Genomic DNA, 9,230 nt, shown 5'->3' with positions numbered 1-9,230 from the left:
AAATGACATTGGCATGGAAGAAAAATTAAGATGTGCCATAACCCTCCTACTTTCCAATCATGGTGTGCAAGGTGAGTAGCCTGAGCCTAGAATACCTACACGTGGTGTGCGGCTCGACATGTGCCAATGGTGTTCGAGGGAATTACCCATATAAAGGACCAGCATGTGTCGATGGCGGTCAAAGCATGTGCCAAGACTAAGGGCCAACATGTCCTAAAGGTGGTCGAGGCAGGTGCATGTGTCACAGTCCGCTAACTAGTCCAAGCCTAAGGGTTCTCTTTAAGTCAAGGAGCATTCTAGTAAGATAAGGTCCAACTACCAAAAGGACCAGACCTTAAGGCCTATGGAGGCCCAGGTCATGGGGAACTAGCCTAAAACAATGGTACGGGTAGTGATCAAGGCAACAAAGTCTTAGGCACATTGTTTAGTTCTAACAAAATTAAGCCAGGCCTAGGTGCAAGTGCTAGTGAGTGCTTATATGAATTTAGAAGCCATAAAAATGGCATTGGCACAATAGATGTGCCTAAACCCACCTACTACTAGGTCAATGGGTGCATGGTGTGCAACCCAACATGTGTTGATGGTGTTCAAGGTAACTACTCACACAAAGGGCTAGCATGTGCCCCCATGATGGGTCGACAATTGAGTGATGGGCACGTGTGTCACTTTTAGCTTAGATTTTGACTTAGAGTTATTCAATCATAATCCAAAGCATGGTAGCTTTGTGCCACTAGCTCTTCAACCAAGCACAATGACCAATTGTGTAAATCAATGGTTCCTCTCATACTAGGTTGAATTACTAGCGCGATGCTGCCATTAGTAGGGTAAAATTAACTTGCCTCATGATAGTCTAAACCCAGCTCACATTCCCTAATGGTGGGTGAACAATCCAACACTTGGTGAATTCTGCTTCAGATCATAGGAATAACCGACATCAAAGGATCAAAAAGCAACATCGCTATAAATGCTTGGCTGCCATAAGCTAGTTGTCCCTATGGTAACTTTTTTGACACCTCTAGCTTCAAATTCTTAAGGTCTAAAAGATCTATAATCCACGCTTTCATGGTTCATTTTTGTACTAGAAATAAAAATCAAACGAGCCTTTACACTTTTATTCCATGTGAGATTTTTGTTCTTGTTGAGCTCATCTTGGGACACCTATGTTATCTTTTAACAGATGTGCTACCTTAGCCAAAATCTCCACTTGACAATGTTTTATGCCCAGATTGATTGACCAAGGCCAACCTTGGGTCTAAAAGAAGGGGTCATGCCTCACCTCCAATTCATGGAATAAGTAAAATAACATTAAAAGTAGTGGTATTTCAATTTCACTCGAGGCCTTCCATTTATCCTACACCAATTAAGTCATTTCCCAAAGTCAGACTACAGTCAAGCTCAACAAGGTTTTCTTTCCTTGTTGTTTCTTCCAAGCCTATTCCCTTGGCTATGGTTTTAATGGATAGTAGATAGGGATAGTGGAAATCTCATTAATCCATTCATGTGAAACACTAATTAGATGATGAGGCATTTGGCTACATTAAAAAGGTCATAGTTACTCTTGTCATTTACCCGTGCTTGTTTGAATTTCTTCACTCTGACATTTAGAACAGTGGGTAGAAATCACATTACGTGAGCATATGCAAAAACCATTGCATTGATTTGTTTTAATTAAATAGTTGGATTCCCTTTGTCTATACCAATTCTAATTTGACTGCTCTCACCTAAGGAAGGCCCCCGAGGGAGCAATTCCCAATCCCTTTGACCAGCACATGGTAACTTGCTCTCACTATAGGAGTAGATTGAGCAATGTATCAGTAGCTGACGGGTTTGAGATTGGGACCATCGTGCCCAACCCTTAGAGCCAATCCTTTTCCTAAGGTTATGGATCCATTTTGTGACTTCTCTTACCTATATTATTCCATCGACTAGATGCTATTCACCTTAGAGACCTGATGCAGTTATAAGTACAACTAGGCATGGATGGTACTTGGTCCTCTAGATGTTCAAAGGCCACTAAAGGCAAACTTGACACCATAAGGCGTGTGGTGCTCTTTTGGTTGTTGGACCCTACCTCCAACTAAGCCATTTCCAGGGTAGGCAAGCCATTAAACAAAAAAGATAACCCATCGACTTCTTTAAACTCCCTAATGTTGTCATTAGTTGTTGCATCCTGATTAAGGAATTTTAACCTAAATACCTTTTGAAACTCATGCTAGACATGCTATAAGACGAGCTTTCCCTTTCTTTTAGGATTGACTAACCCATGTGCAAGTTCTATTCATATGGAACCTTTCCCCTCTTCGGCCTTCAAAGTTCTCATTTGAATATTGGCTACTACCACCAAGATCTGCACCGATGGTCACTCCACCTAGGTTCACACCTTGGGTTTTATGGTGAATGCTGTGTCCTTCTACTCATCGAGCTTGGCCCTTGCCCCAACAGCTAGGTATAGGTAGCGTGCTTAAGTGCCATCCATTTTTTGGGTTAGTTGATTCGGTAGGTGACTTGTTTCACATTCCTTAGTGGGTTTTGACTTCCATGACCACCATCCTACTGTCTTAATTGACCAACATCCCTTATGGGTTCTAGGTTAGAGCACAATTGGGCACCATAACTTGGCTTCTAGTTCATCTCGTATCACCATTTCTGCTTACCAAAAATGGCCTACTTAGAGCTCTTGATTCTGTGGCACGGCTAAACGAAGCAACCATGCTATCATGAGCCAACGTTATATAGGGCCATGACTAGGCATAGGATGTCATGAGCCACCCATGTATAAGGCCATGATTGAGTAGAGGTGCCAATGTGGAGGGTAAATCCCATGGGCTAGGAAAAAATGTCCCCATTTCAAACTTTGTAATGGTTCATGTCGCATAGGTGTAAAATCTCTTTAGCTCTTTAGAGGGCTGAGTAGTTGACGCATTGTTAGGCTATCTCACTAGCTAAGGTACGTGCTAGACCACTCATTTAGGGCTACCCCTCTTAACTCGACAATGGTGGGAAGACTCAATGCTCTTTATGTACTTATTATACTATTCTTGATATTAATAAAACATTTTTTCTTATGAGAACACCGAGGGTTACCTTGGTGTGCTCCCATTATGCACCGATATATTGTTATGTATTCTTGAGATTAACTTGTGGCTTGTTGGTTGCCTATTCATATATCAAACTATCCTTGGCTGACTTGTGTGGAAGTATCCATCCAAGTGCCACACATTTTATTGCTTCATTGAGAGAAAGCTTAGCCTGTGACATGTGGTATTAGAGCACAATTAAGAAGTGCTAGAGAATTGATAAAATGGCTACGAGTGGTGGATTTAATGATCAACAAAGGATCGAGGAGCTTGAGGCCATGGTGGCTACCCTAAAAGCTCATATGGTAACTCATGATCCACTAAAGGGGATCAAGATATCCCAATAGGAGTTGTTTGATACTCTACATAGCTTGGGTAAAGAGACCAAATATGCCTTGAGTGTCCTCTAGAGAGAGTTTGAGGAGTTTAGGGCCATGTGAGTATGCTACAAATAGTTATGGCCAGGTCAAGTTTAACTCATGGAGAAAGAGAAAAGGGCCAAAGTGCCAGAGCCTCGATGTAATGAAGGGACAAGAGATGTCAAAGAGCTTGAGAACTTCCTATTTAACATAAAACAATTCTTTTAAGCTATGCACACATAATCAAAGGAGGATAAGGTTGTAATGGCTTCAATATACCTTGCCATGGATGCCAAGCTATAGTGGTGTTCAAAATTTGTAAGCAATGAATGCCCTATTAAAACTTGGGCAAATCTTAAGCAAGAGTTGAAAAATGAGTTCTTCCCTGAGAATGTGGAGTATATGGCCCAAATGATGCTTCCAAAATTAGTGTAAACAAGAACAATGTGATAGTTTGTAAGGAGCTTTTCTACCTTGATGTTGGACATTAGAGACAAGTCTAAAAAATACAAGATGTTCTAATTCCTTAAGGGCCTCAAACCTTGGGCTAGGATGGAATTACAAAGATAAAAGGTGCAAGATGTGGCTATGACCATGGCTGCCACCAAACGTCTTAATGACTATAACAATGCCCCCTCAAAATGAAAGAACCCTCTATCGATGGCAATAACTCCAACTTTGGGAATGGTAGAAAGATGGTCAAAGTACATAGACCCTTCAATGAAGGATTAGATAAGATGCCTTCTAGTTGAGACAATACCCAACCCAAGGCAAACAATGTATCAAATTTCAATCTGAAGCAACTGCTAGCTTGTTTCTTGTGCAAGGGGTCACATCGGATGGCCAAATGCCCACGTAAAAGTGCCTTTAATGCTTTGAGAGCCTCCTTTCAAGAGTCTTCCAAAATAGTCAAAATTGTTGAAGAAGTTAAATAGAAACCATCATGGATGGGCTCAATATGGTTCTTTAATGCCTTTTGTACCCAACTAAACATAATAAAGAAAGAATCTGTTAGAGGCTTGATGTATGTGGACCTAGTACTCAATGGTAAAACCACAAAAGCCATGGTAGATATAGGTGCAATTGATACATTCATCACACCAGAGAAAGCAAAAATGTGTGGTCTCTAGGTTAATAAACACTGTGGGCAAATGAAAGCAGTTAACTCATTAGCCTTTGTGATTAGTGAAAGCTCCAAGAGTGTGATGACCAAGTTAGGGCCATGGGATGGAAATGTAGAATTCTTGATTTCCCTCATGGATGACTTTGATGTTGTCCTAGGATTGGGCTTCATGATGTTGGCTCAGGCAATCCCAATCGCTACTGCTAGTTGTTTATTGTTCTTGGGGGAAAGCTTATGTATTGTGTCAGCCATAATCCTCCATAAAAGTAGGAAAAAAATGATTTCAACATTACAATTCAAGAAATGAGTAAAAAGAAGGGAGCCTTCTTATGTGGCTTGCCAATTTACAAAGATAGGATTAATGAGAATTTGTGGTTATGTATGGACTATAGGGCATTGAACAAAGTTACTATGAGAAACAAATATCCTATTCCTCCTATTATAGATTTGTTTGATCAACTAAGTTAGGCCAAGTGCTTTTCCAAATTGGACTTGAGATTTGGCTATCATCAAGTTAGAATTGCTAAAAGAGATGAGCTAAAAACCACTTGTGTAATGCAGTATGGTGCATTTGACTTATTATGCTTTTTGGATTGACTAATGCCTCTGCCATATTTTGTACCTTGATGAATTAAGTGTTTCATGACTATCTTGACAAGTTTGTGGTCATCTATTTAGATGACATACTAGTCTATAGTTCTACCTTGGAAGAGCACCAAGAGCACCACACTTTATGTTTCAAATACTAGAAGACCATCAGTTGTATGTTAAAAGATAAAAAAGTGCATTTGTTCAAACATGAATTCACTTTTTAAGCTATAATGTTGAACAAGGCCACATTCGAATGGATATGGAAAAAGTTAGGGCTATCAAGGATTGAGCAACACCAAAGAATGTTAGGTGAACTCCACTCATTTTTGGGGTTAGTGAACTATTATAGGAGATTTGTGAAAGGATACTCTTGTAGAATCATGGCTCTCATAGAGCCATTGAAAAAGGAGCATAAATGGTGTTGGACAAATGAATGTCAAGAGGCTTTTGAGGGCTTGAAGAAAGCCATGATGAAGGACCTTGTCTTAACTCTCCCTTACATTAGGAAGCCTTTTGAAGTTCAAACAAATGCATCTAATTTCGTTATTGGGGGAGTGCTTTTACAAGAATGACACCCTGTAGCATTTGAAAGTCAAAAGTTAAGTGAAGCTAAAAAGTAATATATGGCTCAAAAGAAAAAACTTCTAATGGTAATCCATTATTGGAAACCATGGCGGCATTATTTGTTAGGTTCACAATTGTAGTTAAGATAGACAATGCGACGGTTAGTCATTTTCTCACCCAACTGAGGCTTATGGCTAAGCAAGCTAAATGGTAAAGTTTCTAACCGAATTTGAATTTTTTTTTAAGCACACAACTGGAATAACCAATCAAGTGGTAGATGCCCTGAATAGATAGGCAAAGTTGGCTGCCCTTAGGAGAATTAACCTAATGGTAGCTAGTAAAGCCACAATAGATATTCACAAGCTAATTGAAGATAATCTGTAAAAAAACCCATAGGCTAGTGCCATCCTGGAGCTAGTAGAAGAAAGGAAGTCCAAGTACTTTTGGCAAAAAAATGGGGCCTTATTGGTAAAAGGTCCTTAGTTGTTTGTGCCAAAAGTAGGAGGTCTAAGATAGATGCTAGGGAATGCCATGATACACCATGGACAGGTCACCCTGGTTGGCAATGTACTTTGGCTTTATTGAAACAAAGCTATTATTGGCCTCACATATGGCAAGATGTGATGGACTATATGAAGACTTGCCTCATTTGCCAATAGGACAAAGTTGAAAAGAAGAAATCGACAGGCATACTTGACCCATTACTTATGCCCACAAAACCTTAGGTAAGTTTCTCCCTTGACTTCATATTGGGCCTTCCTAAGGTTGGTGATCTTGTGTCTATTCTAGTAGTGATTGACCATTTCTCTAAATATGCTACATTGATTCTCACCCAAAAGTATAACATCATAGAAGATATGGCCTGAATAATATTTAAACATGTAATCATGTATTAAGGCTTTTCTTAAAACATTGTTAGTGACAGGGATCCAAGATTCACTAGGTCATTCTCGAGAGAATTTTAAAGATCTTGGTATCTTAGCTCAACATCTTTTCAAGTTATCACTTGCAAGCTAATGGTCAAACTAAATGATTTAATGGGTTATTGGAGGAGTACTTAAGACACTTTGTTCAAGCTAATTAGAAGAATTAGCCTTTATTGTTGGATGTAGCTCAGCTTTATTTTAATTCCAACAAGTCTTTTTCTACAAACAAAAATCCATTTAAAGTGGTCACTGAATAACTACAGAGACCATTACATACATCCCTTGAGCCATATCGAGGGAAGAATCCATGAGCCTTCAACCTTAGCAAAAAATCAATACAAAACACAGAAATTGTGCAAGCAGACTTAGAGAAGGCATCGAACCACATGAAGAAATGGGTAGATAAGGGTCAAAAGGCACAACAATTCAAAGTTGGTGATCTTGTTCTTGTTAGATTAGTGCCTGAACAAACCAGGTTCTTAAAAAACCAAGATCATAGGTTGAAGCATAAGTATAAGGGTCCAGTGAAGATCCTTTCCAAAGTTGGGAATGCCTCTTATAAAATTGACCCACCAAAATGGATGAAGGTGCACCTAGTGTTCCATGTGAACAACTTAAAGCCTTATCATGCAAACCCCACATATACAAGTTAAGGTGAATCAACTAGAGCTGCCATTACCATAAAGCCACTATTAGAACATTGAGTTAAAGAGATTTTAGTTGACAAGGTATCTTAAGTATCATGAAGAATAGTTCATGAATATTTAGTGGAGTGGGAGAGCTTAGGACTAGAAGAAACTAATTAGGAGAGAGATCATGTCCTCCAAGCATTCAAGCAAAAGATTAAAGAATTCTATGCCAACAAGTCAATAAGGTCATCTACAAAATAGGTGAGGGAGGATGTCATAAGCCAACCTTGTATTGGGCCATAACCGAGCATAGGATGTAATGAGCCACCCATGTATAGGGCCATGACTAAATAAAGGTGCCAAAAAAGAGGGTAAATCTCATTGGCTCAGAAAAAATGTCCTCATTTCAAACTTTGTAATGATTCTTAGTAGCATCGGTATAAAATCTCTTAATCTCTTTCGAGGGGTTAAGCAATCAACATATTATTAGGCTACCTCACTGATCAAGGTACATGTTAGACCACCCATCTCGGGCTACCTCTCTGGCCTCGACGATGGTGGGAAGACTCGGTGCTTTTTTTATACTTGTTGTACTTTCTTAATATTAATAAAACAATTTTTTTTCTTATGGGAACATCGAAGGTTGCCTTGGTGTGCTCCTAATATGGCCTAATATATCGTTATATATTCTTGAGATTAATTTATGGCTTGTTAGTTGCCTATTTAGATATCAAACTATCCTTGGCTACTTATGGGGAAGCATCCATCCAAATGCCATATGGTCTATTGCTTAATTAAGAGAAAGCTTAGATAGTAACGCATGCCATCTTGCCTATTTAAAGTTTGAGAATAGATCGAGGGCATTGTCCATCCAATGCCTCTAATTATTGGCTTTACCCTATAGAACATGCCAAGGGCTTTAATTATCCTCCAGGAAACTTTAGAGGGAACTAGCTATAGATGGTTCGATTAGTCTTTCACCCCTATACCTAAGTCATACAAATGATTTGCACATCATTATCACTGCAGGCCTCCACCAAAGTTTCATTTGGCTTTGCTTGTTTAGGCATAGTTCACCATCTTTTAGGTTCTAATAGGCAGCTCACACCCGAACCTTTCATAAAAAAGTTCAAGGTCAGTTGGTGGTGCACTCGTGAGAGATCCCGCCAATCAATTTCGTTACACCTTATGGGTTTTTTAGCTTATTGACTAGCACACATGTTAGACTCCTTGGTCTGTGTTTCAAAATGGGTCAGATGGTGAGACAACAGGCTAATGCCTAGTGCATGCCGGTGTCAAGGCACACCAAGATGATGTGTGCTACATTCCATGATCACGGTGATAACATCTCTATAGGTATATCGAAAGCCTAAGCTTGGGCCACCATCATGACCCATGTCGATCCATGCCTTGAGTTGATCAGCAAATTGGCTCTCACTATTCCACATCTGATGAAGGTGCATTGTCAAACCCCATCTGCTTCCCTTTCGATAATTTTAAGCTCTTTTTGACTCTTTTTTCAAAGTCTTTTTCATTTTTCCCTCATGGTACTTGTTTGCTATTAGTCTCTCACCCATATTTAGCCTTGGATAGAATTTACCCCTTGATTAGGGCTATATTCCCAAATAACCCAACTCACAGGCAATGCCTAGTGCTATGAAAGGGTCCAGGCACAACAGGGCTCTCACCCTCTTGGCACCCCTTTTTAGAGTACTTGGGCCCAGTCTACCATTGACGATGCTTCTCCATACTACAATTTGGACACCGAAGGTGGCCAATTCTCAAGCTAGGCTATTCTCAGTTTGCTCGCCACTATTAGAAAAATCTTGGTTAATTTCATTTCCTTCACTTATTAATATGCTTAAACTTAGTGGGTAATCTCGCCTAACCTAAGGTCATGATGCAAGCATTACCCAAGTGATGTGGGGGATCTAATAGGGTCTGGGTGGACAACAAGTACA

General features: G+C 39.7%; 1 pseudogene; it reads right to left on the bottom strand.

Annotated features, from left to right (window-relative positions):
- Window positions 1-505: 505 nt before the first annotated feature.
- LOC149514892 (25S ribosomal RNA) lies at window positions 506-9,167 on the bottom strand (annotated as a pseudogene).
- Window positions 9,168-9,230: the final 63 nt, after the last annotated feature.

This window comes from Durio zibethinus, chromosome 15 (assembly GCF_047325235.1).
Source record: "Durio zibethinus cultivar Kanyao isolate XHJ-2024 chromosome 15, ASM4732523v1, whole genome shotgun sequence".
Lineage (NCBI taxonomy): Eukaryota > Viridiplantae > Streptophyta > Magnoliopsida > Malvales > Malvaceae > Durio > Durio zibethinus.
Note: the sequence above shows the minus strand (reverse complement) of the source record. Positions and strands in the feature narration are given on the sequence as shown.